Raw genomic sequence first — 14,162 nt, 5'->3', positions numbered from 1 at the left:
TGTGTGTGTGTGTGGGGGGGGGGTAGTTGAACTGAATGACTGTCAGGCACGCATAATTTTGTCACACTATATCCTAATGTCAGTGTGTGTTTTTAATCACAATCATCAGGAGTGGAAAAGAGTCCCGTAAAGTGTGTGTGTGTGTATGTGTATGTGTATGTGTGTGTGTGTGTGTGTGTGTGTGTGTGGGGGGGGGGGCAGCGCATACGTCTCAATTATTTTTTCTTCCATCACTCCAAAACTGTTCAGACAAGGGTGAAAAATGCGTTCTCTGCATCTGGTTTCATCATTTCTTTGTCTCCTAACCACTTCCATGTGTGCGCAATTACGCATCCAAACCGTTTCCACCTTCCTTTGAGATGTGTTAAATATAGACGCAGTTTCTATGAGCACAATTGCTTTTGGGTTTGATAAATCACTTTGCATGTGCTAAATTAATATATTTACATTTTCTTCTCCCAGCACAAGCACAATTGCTTGTAAATGCCCCATATTGCATATTCATTGTGTCAAATGTACTAACTGGATGCAGACGTGCTATTTTGCACCTTTGAAAGATGCAGCCCTTAGTGTGCACAGATAGTAAATCAGTTTGTACATTTTTTTGCATGTGCAGTGAGTTTTGCTCATGTTTTAAGCCACGCAAACCTAGTAGATCCGGCCCAGAAAGGTCAGTTCCCCATCAACTGGTGTTGGAATCGAACCCAGGACCTTCTTGCTGTGAGGCATAAATGCTATCCACTGCACCACCGTGTCATCATTAACTGATTTACTGATCATGTTCATGTTTATTAAAGTTAAGAGTCATTGTATCAAAAAACTGAAAAAACTGACGAAAAAGTATATTTTTCTGCAAACTATATCACTGAGTGAACATAAAACAAGCGTGTCCATCCACCGTCATTGATCCAACTCCATTAGTTTTACTGGTGAATCAATGTTGTAGAAGATGACATGTTTCCATGGTAACTACGGAGCCTCTGAATGTTAAAATGGGTCATATCTGATGACCATGAAATGATGAAAAACTGCACTTTACATCAATTATTTACATGGATTGATAGAATTAGTGGATCAACAGATATAAACATTTTAGATCAGTAAATTATTTTGGTTGCTTGGGTCTTTATGGGTTAAAACAAAGAGAAGAGTCAAAAATAACACCAGCCTAATTTAATATGTGACAAGTTTGTTCATTCATCCATTCATTTGAATCCTCTGGAGTGTTGAAAAGTTTACTGGGGCTTAATTGTTGGTTGCATCCTATCATTATTTTGTCATCAAGACAAGTACTTCAATATCCAGTCATTTATTAGAAAAGGCTGAGAGATTTACGTACATATTGTGTTTTTACTCCTTTATAATGTGAGTCATACAAGCCTGTAACTATATTAGATTCCTTGCCTACTCTCTGTATGATGTGAAAATGTGAGTTATCAAAAGTTGTTTCATTATGTAAAAGGTTCAGAGTGCAAGATTTGGTGGCAGTTGATGGTTAAATTGCAGATTACAGTCCGGCTGAACATCTCACCTGTTCACCCTCCTCCAAAGAAACTTGAAAGGCTGTCATTAGAGCCAGTTTTTTTTTGTCCATTTTGCTAGTTTTGGTGAAAAAAGATAATAACTCTGTTGCACATCTAAACATAACAGGTAGAAGAAGAGGAAGCCTGAGCTGCTGTTAAAACATGGTGGACTCTGGAAATGACCTGCTCCCTCCAACAACCAAAAAAATGATCACTTCTAGTACTGATGTTTGGTCACATTTCAACACATAGGGGACCTACAGAATGCAGGTTTTTTTCTGACACATGGGGTATGTTCACCCCACAAACGAAATAACTCACAAAAACGTGATAAACCGCAAATGTAATAAAACATTTGCAGCTTTTAACGTAATAATCTCACAAATATAATAACTTTCCCACAAATATAATAACAGTCACACTGAAAAAATAGGAGATCGGGGGTTGTTCTACTTGCAAATGAAAATTATGCGACCATGTTACATTATAATAATACTCCTTCTCAAAAGATGACTTAATCTAAAAGCACTGGCATAAAATGTTGCGATGCGAAGTATGCATGTTTCAAACATCAGGGCAAATGACACCAATATCCAATGGAATGACACTGTCATTCTGGAGAATGACAATGTATTATCCATTATTATGACCACCTTCTCCCTTGACAAATGGAATGACACTTATACTCAGTGGACTGACACTGTAATTCATAAGAATGACAGTGTTTTCTCCTTGTTATAATCTCTATTTCCCTCTCTAAAGCAAATGACACCAATATCCCCTGGAATGACACTGTCATTCTGGAGAATGACAATGTATTATCCATTCTTATGTATTATCCATTATTATGACCGCCATCTCTCTTGACAAATGGAATGACACTTATACTCAGTGATAATGCATTGCCATTCTCCAGAATGACAGTGTCATTCCATGGGGGGGCGCTCTGGTCTGAAGGGTCGTTCTCCTCCACGCCAAAACCAACTACCTGACGAGGGCCAGAAAACCAGCATGTTGAAACATGGATGAAACAAAGACTAACGTTAAATCTAATGACACTGGTGAATATTACAGCAGAACATGGAAGTGTTGGAGTATAGATCATATTTTATATAAACTAATAGAGTTGTGGGATATATAAAAAGATCATTGAAATAGTCATATATAGTGTAAATTAGAAGGAACAATGCATATAATTATGGATTATAGCTAACTGTATTTATATGGGTTTCTATGTAGTGCACTGCAAAAATCTACATCTGTCCAAATGTATTTGTCTCATTTCTAGTTCAAATATCTGATCCCACTGAAAATCAGACAGAATCACCTGAAGAGGAACTTTTCAGTCAGATAGAAGAACTGATTTATAGACAATAGAGCTGGAAAATCTGACTTCAAGAAATCTGAACAAGATAATTTTCCCTTTGTCCATTGGCAGATTTTTTTTTGCTTGAATTAAGCAAAAAAAAAAATTATGTGTGTGTGTATGTATGTATGTATGTGTATACACACACACACACACACACACACACATACACACACACACATACATACATACATATATTTGTGTGTAGACTTCTTGTATTGATCTAATTAGTGTTGTATTAAAGGGGGTGGGATAAAGAGTTTGTTCCTGTGAGCTACCACTAACCCTGCAGTCAGTCTTCTTTTGTGTAACTGTATGAATGTGTCTTTGGTTTTGGTCGTCTTAGTTTCTTTTACTTACATGGACGCTGAGCTTTCTGCTGCTGTTTCTGTGTTCCAGGAACCAGGAAACCAGTTCAGCCTGAGAGAAGAGTTTCAGAGCCTCGATCTGGAGGAGAAACCACAGAGGATCAGGACCAGGTCACAGAGCACAGACTGGAACCCCACAACAGGACTACAGATCAGAACCAAAGGCCAGAACCACATACCAGAACCAGGTCTACAGACCAGGACCCACGATCACTTCAAAACAATCACTTTCCCACTAGAGAATATTAATTATATATCAATTTTCTTAGCCTTAAATTTAAAAGGAACACAAAGAAAGTAATTCTGTCCTCAATTTCATTTACATTTAACCTTTCCTCAGTGATTCATCACCATTTATTAAAACATTATCCTTTGCATTTTTCAGTGTAAAGCAAGTATTTTCCTACATTTAATTCATGTAGATGTTCATAAAAGCTCAGAGTAAATTCAAACCTTATTAGTTGAAATCAGGAAAAAAATAAGGAAAAAGTGACTTTTCCAGCAAAATATATCATGAACTGAACATAAACCAAATGTCTCCATCCACTGTCACTGATCCAACTACTTCAGTTCCTCTACATGTATTGATAGATTAGTGCACAGGTGTCAAACATGTGGCCTGGGGGCCAAACCTGGCACGCTGAAGGGTCCAGTCCGGCCTCTGGGATCAATGTGTGAAATGCAAAAATTATACTGAAAATATGAACAATCAATGATGTTAAAGTCGTTTTAAGTCAGTTCAATCTAAAGTGGGTCAGACCAGTAAAATACTATTATAAGAACCTATAAATAATGAAAAACACTCATTTTCCTCTTTTGATTTAGTGTAAAAAAAAAAAAAAAAAAAAAAGCCAAATTACACAAAATATTTACATTTAGACTAACCCTTTTATAAAAACTGTGAAACAGAGCAAATATGAACAAACTGAAATGTCTTTAGAGAAGGATGTGGAATCTGAATAATATTCTGTCTGTTATTACATGTTTTGTATTTGTGGATCCACTGTGATCTGTGAGTTAGAACATGCATGTGTAAATGATAAACTGGCAGGATATTGGTAACATTGCACTGACCGTTCTGTAGAATGTTGAGGTCGTTCATATTTGTTCATGTTCTGTTCAAGTACAGCTTGTACATGTAAACATTTTCATTTTTACAGAATTGGACTGTTTTTTGTTTTTTTTTTTTACTCAGAGCTTTGGGAAATGTATCCAGATCCATTTATTCTCATCCAGTTCTGTGTGTTTATTCTATTACAGAAATAGCCCATGTTTTGGTCATATTCCAATCAGATCTGTAAAAAATTCAAATTCCAATTTGATATCATTGATACTGATTTATTGGATCAATCCACTTCCTATCTGTTATAATGGGAAAATTTTTCAAAGTGGCACCAAATCCAGAATCAGGTCCAGATCGAAATAATTTCAATCCCTTGTGTTGACATCATCATACAGAAGCTGTATACCAAGTTTGAAGTCAATCAGAACTGGAGTTTCAGAGAAAAAGACGATTGAAATGTTTTCCCCATAAGAGTCCATGTTAAATTTTGTGTCAGTTCCAGATCCAGAAGAAGATCCTGATCAGCATGTGGACATTATGTTTGGGTCATCTCCCCATCAGGGCTGGACTGGAGAAATTTACACTGGATATCATTTAGATTTACTGAGTTACTGCATCCATCCACTTCCTATCTCTGATAATGGGGACATTTTTCAAAGTGGCACCAAATCCAGAATCAGATCCAGATCCAAATAATTTCACAAACTTTTGTTGACATCATCATAAAGAAGCTGTATACCAAGTTTGAAGTCAATTGGAATTGCAGTGTAGCCCGATGGAAATAAGGGGATGGGTGTGTGTTAAAAAGTAAAAAAAAATAAAATAAAAATAGCATAAATACATAAATACCTAAGTTCATAAGTGGAATACAAAGGGTTAAAAATTAAAACCATTTCAGTGTGGGAGTATTAAAAAGATCATGTATTTGTGAAAAGGTATGTAACTTTGTTGAGTTCATGCATTGTATTGTTTACAGGATGTTAAATGCAAAGTGTTTGTTAAAATACTTAATTAAAAATAATAATATTAATAATATGGGAAAGCTGCGCAAATGTTTTATGTTTTGTTAAAAAGTAATGAAAATGTATATTTTATGTTATGTGTATAATGAGCTTGGAGAATAGTTCGGGGGTCATGGGTAACAGGAAGTAGGAAGTAGAAGAGAGGAAACCTGGTGAAGACGACGGGCGCGTGCGTGTATGAAAATATGGAATAACGGAAAGAAAAAAGAAAAGGAAGAAAAGAACACCAGTTTAGTTCAGGAAAGTGGTCGGACAGATCACAAACGTGACTTTAATGGTGAGAGACTCTGTGTTGTAACAGCACTTCGACTAGAAGTCCAACGTTAAAAAAAAAAACACAGACTGCGACCTCAGTAAGTTAGCTGCATGTGGCTAGCTATGGACGGACTAAGCTAGCAGGTTAGCTAACCGCTAACTGCAGAATGTACGGAGGACCCAGACTGAGCCTACAGCAACACTGGAGCTGACGGACAGGAGGACTGCTGATTACCGGATTCTGGATTTCCTTTTCCCTGGATGTATGGATTAACATTTCTTGGGAGCTGGTGATACAGGTACCTTTTTGTTTTTTTTATTGCCCGATGAGGTGAAGAGGCCATTTGGTTTTAGGCTGCAGCGCACAGGCCTGCACAGCCCTTATAAACTGTGTGTGTTTTTGCATTGTAAATGGAAGATTTCAAGTACATACAGTGTGGTTAAAGTGCTCACAGTGTTTATAAAAGGGTTCATTGCAAGGGTAAATGTTTTTAAAAAGTGTATTAAGTTACATTGCACTAAAAATAGTATAAAAAATAAAATAGAACCATAGTTTAAATAATCGTTAATATTGTAAGAGATTACATACTTAACAAGAACCCAGGTTAGCTACGCCTGTCAAAGCAATGTAGAGCAAAGGGGCGCTACAGTAGTTTCGGAGAAGAAGACGATTGAAATTTTTGTAACAGATGACAGACGCCACATGATGACAATAGCTTATGGCCTGTCGGCCGGTAAGCTAAAAATCAGTTTGCAATTTACACAGAAGGATGTGGATGATACAAAGACACAGTTGGGCAATCCAAAACAACAGAGTAACACCACCCAGACAGACTTGTTCAAGGTATGTGACAGTATGCTGGTCGTGTCTGATAAAATAGAGTATCAGGAGTCTCAGTCCAGGAGAAACAACCTGATGATGGATGGCGTTACAGAGTCACCTGGAGAAAGCTAGACGGAGACAGAGCTAAAAGTGAAAAAGCTTTGAAGTGAGAAGTTCTAGTTCCAGAAGGATGTTGAGATGGAGAGGGCTCACCGTGCTGGAAAACTTAAAGGAGACAGACCAAGGTCCATTGTAGTCCGGCTTCAGAAGTTCAAGGATAAATCCGAGATACTACAGAGAGCCAAATGCCTCCGAGGTATGAAAATCTATATTAACGAGGACCACACAGATGCTGTTTAGATAAAAAGAAGAGAACTAATGCCAAAGCCAAAAAAACACTGGACTACATTGAAACTACAATGGATCCACATCCAGAGATAGATCCTGATAATAACTTTCTTTCTACCATAGCAACGGATTGCAATTATTTCACCCAAGAGCAGTATGAAAATGATATTAAATCAGTAGGTAAGTTGTCAATCATATATTTTAACAGCAAAAGTATGTATAACAATTTTAATTCCATCAAAGAATATTTCAACAACACTCATCCATTCAGTTTCATTGTCATTTCAGAAACCTGGTTTGACATTGATAAAGGTATTGACTTTTGTCTAGAGGATTATGAATCGAGATATATGAACAGAAAAAAGAAGATGGGGGGTGGGGTTGCACTATATATTCATAAATCAGTAAAATGTATGGTCTTAACAGAGATGACATTAGAAATAGATGAAACGATGGAATGTGTGACTGTAGAGATCCACAATGAAAAGAAGAGAAATGTAATTCTAAGCTGTGTATGTTGATCACCTGGTTCAATTATTGAACTTTTCAGTGAATGGATGGAGAAACAATTTTCACCTGTAAAAGAAACTAAACTAAACTAAAAACTATAGCTGACTTCTTGGACATAATGTACAGTATGTCCCTTTATCCATCAATAACTAAACCAAACAGAATAACATCACACAGTGCCATGATTGTAGACAATATCTACACTAACATCATGGGAAATCAAACCACCCGTGGCCTGCTTATATGTGAAATCACCTATCACTTCCCTGTTTTCACTCTGTTTGACTGTGACATAAAGAAAAGGAAAGAAGACATGAAAATTATCTGTAAACCAATAAGAACTGAAGAAACGATCAATGCCTTTAACAACAGTCTAATTTTCCAGGATTGGAGTACAGTCTACAGGGAATCAGATGTGGAGAGTGCATATCTTAATTTCATAGATGTATTTATTTCTCTGTATAACACACACTGCCTTGCCAAAGAACTCTGCATAAAGAAGAAGAAAATAAAAACATCCATGGCTTATTAAAGAAATAATAAATGCTTGTAAAAAGAAAAATAATCTCTATAAATCGTTCATTAAGTTAAAAACTAAAGAAGCAGAACAAAGATATAAGACTTACTGAAATAAATTAACAAACATAATCAGAACTACCAAAAAGCAATATTATAATAAATTATTATATGAAAGTAAGAATAATATGAAAGGAACTTGGGATTTATTGAACAACTTAATTAAACAAGGACCTACTAAAGCAGCATATTCTGACTACTTTATTGATAAAAATAGTGTAAATCACAGCATGAATAACATAGTCAACCGATTTAATAGTTTTTTTGTAAATGTGTGCCTGGAGTTGGCTGCAGATATTCCCAACCAAGGTGATGACCAATGTAATGAAACCATTAAAAGGAATCCATATTCAATTTTTCTGTGTGCAACAAATGAGCAGGAGGTGATAAACACTGTTATAAAGTGCAAAAGGAAGCTATCCACTGACTGTCATGATATTGACTTGATTGTTAAAAGAGTCATAAATAACTTTGCAAAACCTCTAACCCGTATCTGTAACTTATCGTTCCATTCAGGTCGTTTCCCAAATAAAATGAAAATAGCAAAAGTCATTCCACTGCACAAAAATGAGAGTAAACACAGCTACACAATGTACAAATTTTTCAGGTCATATGAAATCTGGAGTTTGTAGACATTCATGGAGGGGGCATGTCTACGATGTCCAGATTTTGTACAAACCCATCGTTTTTAAGAATCTTTGTGATCTAGGTATTAGCGCTCTTTCCTTGAAAATGACAACATCCGGTCTCAGAAAATTAAAAAGACAGGCATTTTTGGTCCATTTTCCATTTCTGTCAGGTAATAACTTTCTTTTTTGTTACTAGAAAGAGAAAACGAACATCAAAGAAGTAACAATAAATGAACAGCATTATGGTTCTTTGTAGCAACGACACCAGCGCCACCACCTGGAGCTCCTACAGTATAGAGGGTCTGCACATACATCACTTCCCCCCAGGCCACGCCCCTCTCAGTCAGACTGAGTGTCTTAAACCAACCTGCTCAACATGATGGAGTATAGCAGTAAACACAGCCAGAGAAAAGGAACATGGGAAATCTGAAATTAAATGAAGGACATCTGGACTGGACATGGATCTGTATGAGCTACCAAAGAACAAGTGATCCATGAACACTGACATGTGGACACAAATGGAGGATCCAGACCTGATCCGGGGGGGGGGGGGGGGGGATCAGCGCTATTTGGACCTGAAACAGATATACATGGTTTCATCAGGACTGACAACCAGGGTCCAAAACTAGGGCCCAGAACCAGCTGATCCAAAGGCTCCAAAACTAGGGCCCAGAACCAGCTGATCCTGAGGGTCCAAAAGTAGGGCCCAGAACCAGCTGATCCAAAGGGTCCAAAACTAGGGCCCAGAACCAGCTGATCCTGAGGGTCCAAAACTAGGGCCCAGAACCAGCTGATCCAAAGGCTCCAAAAGTAGGGCCCAGAACCAGCTGATCCAAAGGCTCCAAAACTAGGGCCCAGAACCAGCTGATCCTGAGGGTCCAAAACTAGGGCCCAGAACCAGCTGATCCTGAGGGTCCAAAACTAGGGCCCAGAACCAGCTGATCCAAAGGGTCCAAAACTAGGGCCCAAACCAGCTGATCCAAAGGTAATTTCCAGTCGAGCGTGGACTGACCCCAGTGAATATATGCATAATCTACTGGGACTGAGCAGATTTACTGAGTCTAGTTCAGATCCCGTCCTTTATCCAACACAGATACTACTGCTGTGGACCAACAGAGCACCACTGGATTCTGGGAAATTAGCAGATGTACACCACCTGTTTTTAAATTGCGACATTATTCTTGTAATATCATGGTTTTATTGTTGGAATATGACGACTTTAATCTCATAAACGAATGACATTTTTATGAGTTCTTTTTGTAACTACAACTTTATTCTCATAACATTGTGATTGTTTTTGTATTCAACTTTATTCTCATAAAATTAGGGGTTTTATATCGATGTTTTATGACTTTATACTCGTAGTCACAAGTGTTTTTCTTTTCTTCAGTGGTCCTAATACTCTGTCGTAGCTTTATTCTCCAGTTCCCCCATATTTGTAAAACCAGGTTGGCCTCAGTTTCAGTTAGTTTACTAATCATGTAGGAGCACAAGGTTCACAATCACAAAATGAAGACAAAAACCAGGAAAGATCTGATCATGAAACCAAGAGCTGCACTAAGAAGGAACGTTAGCCAAAACAATAGGTCATTTAAGGTATAATTTTACCCAAAAATACAGCATCAATGAATGTTAGCTGACACCAAACAGGATCCACAGATCTAGGTTTGGTTTCCTGGATTTGTGGATCCATCTCCTTCTCTTTTCTTTGTCTTTGGGTGTCTGTAAAACGATAGCTCCCACTGCTTTAAGAACCTGTTCATACAATCAATCACACAACAGCTCTTTCCCCATTTATAATTAAATATTGTTCTTCAGTTTAGACAGGATTGAAGCCAACACTGTCACTCATCTCCCTCTCTCTGCCACTCAGTGGGTGGAACTGCGGTGACTTCCGCTAGCGCTGACGTCACGTGCAGACCCTCTATTGTTTGCCACAGAAGTTCAAGCCTTCAGGTAGTGAGTACTCCACTTTACATTTCAGTCAGGTGCTTTGATGTCACTTTTTTCTAACTTCAATCAAGTCACAATCCACCAAATCATCTCATAATGAAGTCCAGTTAAAAGATTATTGTGTCTGGTGCAGCATTAACCAACAGTATGTGAACCAAGGGATGCTGGGAGCAGCCGGCCTGGGAAGCCACACAACAAAAGAGGTGAGGTGGGAGCTTTGCCAGACTGTCACTTGTTTGACATTAACTTTTGATTTATATGAATAATGCATGTCTTCTTTTCTTCAGTACAAACTGCTTCTGTATCTGAGCCATCAGAAACAAGTGACCGCTGCCAAGGTCCATCCAGGCTTTATGTTAATGGTGAGCACAAACCCAAAAATGTTTTTTTTTTTTTTTTTGTTTTTGTGGGGTTTTTTTGACACTTTTATAAACATTTTAGTTTTACAAAACAAGAATATGAAATTGAGGTCTAGATATGGCGATTATAACATCAAACATGCATACAACATCAAATGCTTTTATTAACTAGTACTGTCACTGTTTGTAAAGTCTGTCCATTTTCTCCAGCGCCTTTTTCAGGGCTCCTCCTGGAGCCGCAGGGTAAAAGTCAGCTGTTCCATCAGTCAAATGTTTTCTGCGATAGAAATAAAAAAGCCTGTTGCAGGTGGCTCTCTGTAGCCAACATTTTGTTGTGACTCTTTTAGCTGATGTCAACAGAATCTTTAGGAGATAAACATTGTCTGAATCCAGTTTGTCTGGGAAGCAACCAAGATACAGTACAGTAAAGGAGCAACTGATGTGAAACTGATGTTTGGCTGGTTTTGAAATGTACAGACAGATTAGAAACAGCCAGATGAATGAATAGAATAGAATAGAGTAGCCTTTATTGTCATTGTGTGTACAATGAAATTAGGAAAATTAATATCATTAGACACTTATGGACTTTCTTTTTTGTTACTAGAAAGAAAATAAAATCAATCGTTTTTTTTTTAATTTGGTTTATCTGTTTTGACACTGAAAAAGAAAAACACCTTGAAATTCCATTTTAATTTGTCTATTTTAAAATGAAAATCAATTACCCACTAGTTTTCCTTTTGTTTCTGAAAAGAAAATCCAGTTACTAAAAGATACACCGACTGGTTTTTAACAAGCACATCAGAATGTCATTGTGTATGCTCTGTGTATACAGTGACAATAAAAGGAATGTTGAATCTTCTCCCTCCGCTCTGTTCTCTGCATGTGTTTCTAACTGCCTGTCTAACCCCCCTCCTTCGCTTCATGTCTCTGTCGTCCCTTCTTTTACTATTCTCTCAGTCTGACTGGGGGAATGGGTGAGGAAAATGGAGAGGGGCCATTTTTCCAGACCACAACTCCTGCCAAACCCCCTGCGCCGGCCAGCGAGTAGGAAGAGAAGGAGGAACTGGTCAGAACCATCTGTAGAGTCCAGACTGAGCTCTCAGATTTGGTGGGAAACACCATTTGAAACCCCGACCCCTGCCTTGTGTTCTGTCTTATGTGTTCAGTCAGACAGCGTTGTACCAGATCTTTCCTCATACATCACTCATATTTGATTTCTTTTTTCTCTCTTGTTTGTGTTCAAAGCTTGAAGGGGCATTGTCCACCTGCCCCACTGTTGAGTGACAACAACGAAGATGATGATCTGGACTGGCTAAACTGACATGACATGCAACCACAATAGTGTCTGTTTTGTTTGAATGGTCAACACTGTCGTAAGTAAGTAAGTAAAGTTTTATTTATATAGCACTTTTTAAAACATGTTACAAAGTGCTTCACATAAAGGAGACATAGATAAGAACAAATAGGAAAGACGAGAATAAGAAAACAGTTTCAACATGCAGATACAAACTTTCTGGCACAAGCAACACACACTGAACGAACACCATGGTCACATATGTCACAAACAACCCCTAAGACAGACCCACAACCAACACTGAATACAGCAACACACAGACACAATATAGATGTAAATAAACCTCCATACACAAATATATGCACACGCACACACACACACACTACACTGTCCTGATTTAATGAAATGCTTGTTTATAAAAGTGAGTTTTTAAAAGTCGCTGGAAGGTGGATAAAGAGGAATGTGGTGCTTTCCCATCTGTCTGCGAGGAGAAGCTCATGCTGATGAACTGAAGGAAAAGTCAAACAGATGAACAACTTCTCTGCGGTTTCACATTGACTGAGCTGCTGCCACAGCTTCACGGAGGACAAAACTACAATCCCTGGCTTTTATTCTGGTTAAAATAACAAGCCTGTAATTCACAGAAGCTGCTTTTCTTTAATTGTGTCATATCTGTTGGTGATACGATTTAATGCCCAACTTTTTACACAGCACTGTAGCAGATTATTTAGTTGGATCAGCAGTTACCCTGTTGACATCTGTGGTTTCAGACTGTATCGTGAAATGGTTTTTAATTATTAACTCGGTGCTTTAAGAATAAGTTTTACACAATTTTGCTAAAATGACATTCATTCCTGAATATAAATGAGATGAAATTGTGGCCTTCATTGCCCATCATAATGTTTTCATTCATTCATTTTCTGAACCTGCTTTATCCTCACTAGGGTCGCTGGAGTCTATCCCAGCTACACAGGGGCGAAGGCGGGGTACATCCTGGACAAGTCTCCAGTTCATCGCAGGGCTGAACATATAGAGGCAAACAATCACTGTCACATTCACACCTATGGGCAATTTAGATTAACCAGTTAACCTATCGGTGCATGTCTTTGGATGGTGGGAGGAAGCCGGAGTACCTGGAGAGAACCCACGCAGACACGGGGAGAACAGGTAAACTCCACACAGAAAGGTCCCACCCCCCATCGACGGTGTTGGAATCGAACCCAGGACCTTCTGTCTGTGAGGCACCAGTGCTAACCACTGCACCACCGAGTCGCCCATCATAATGTTTTGTTCATGTTAAATCTGTTTTTGTCTGCCATATTTTTGTTAAGTCCTCTGAAGATGTTATTTTCTCTCCTCCATTTGCTTGTTAATTTATTTCTCTGAATAATCCACTGCACATATATTCATGAAACCTGGATGAAGCGTAGAGCGTCGGCCATGGATGAACCCAGTAGTTTCTGGAGCAGACATGTACAAATTAGATACTACATTTTTTTTTTTTTTTCTCATTGCAAGATTTTGATTGAATTAAATGACTTTCTGTGGAGGTATTTCCTACTTTTTTGGTTTTTCACATTGTTTACATCTATTGTATATTTATTGTATAGTTAATTACTTTGGAATCAATGAGCCGGGTGCTTGTGGATCAAATATTTGCCACCAGATACCACTGATTTAATTATTGCCTTTGGAAGTTTTTGTTGAAATTGTAAACTATTATGTTGGAGTTCAGTCTCATGTTAAACTTCAAAATATGGAAATGAACAATCATACCATTAGATTTAAGTGTCAAAACATGAATTCAAACCCAATCAGATGTTTGTTTTAAAAAGATGCAATAATATTTGTAATTTGGACTTAAATCTAATTCTGTTTATTGTAATGTACATAAAAGCCTGAGTTATTTAGTTCAAGGCTGTTGTAAATTTGTTTTTCCATTTTTTTTTTTTTTTTTTTTTTTTTTTTTTTTTTTTATACTGAAAATGTTGAGTTGATGTTGTGACTCCTTTGAGCCAGTAATGAGAGCTTAAGGCCCTCGTAAACCGTTATTGTAGCCAAACAGAAGCACCG

At 37.8% G+C, this 14,162-nt stretch overlaps 1 long non-coding RNA gene across 1 annotated transcript; it reads left to right on the top strand.

Moving 5' to 3' along the window:
• Positions 1-10,411: 10,411 nt before the first annotated feature.
• On the top strand, positions 10,412-10,755 carry LOC115431401 (uncharacterized). The gene is made up of 3 exons (XR_003937095.1): positions 10,412-10,442; positions 10,570-10,639; positions 10,724-10,755. It is a non-coding gene; the product is annotated as an uncharacterized LOC115431401 (long non-coding RNA).
• Positions 10,756-14,162: the final 3,407 nt, after the last annotated feature.

This window comes from Sphaeramia orbicularis, chromosome 13 (assembly GCF_902148855.1).
Source record: "Sphaeramia orbicularis chromosome 13, fSphaOr1.1, whole genome shotgun sequence".
NCBI lineage: Eukaryota > Metazoa > Chordata > Actinopteri > Kurtiformes > Apogonidae > Sphaeramia > Sphaeramia orbicularis.
This window is presented reverse-complemented; position numbering and strand designations above follow the sequence as displayed.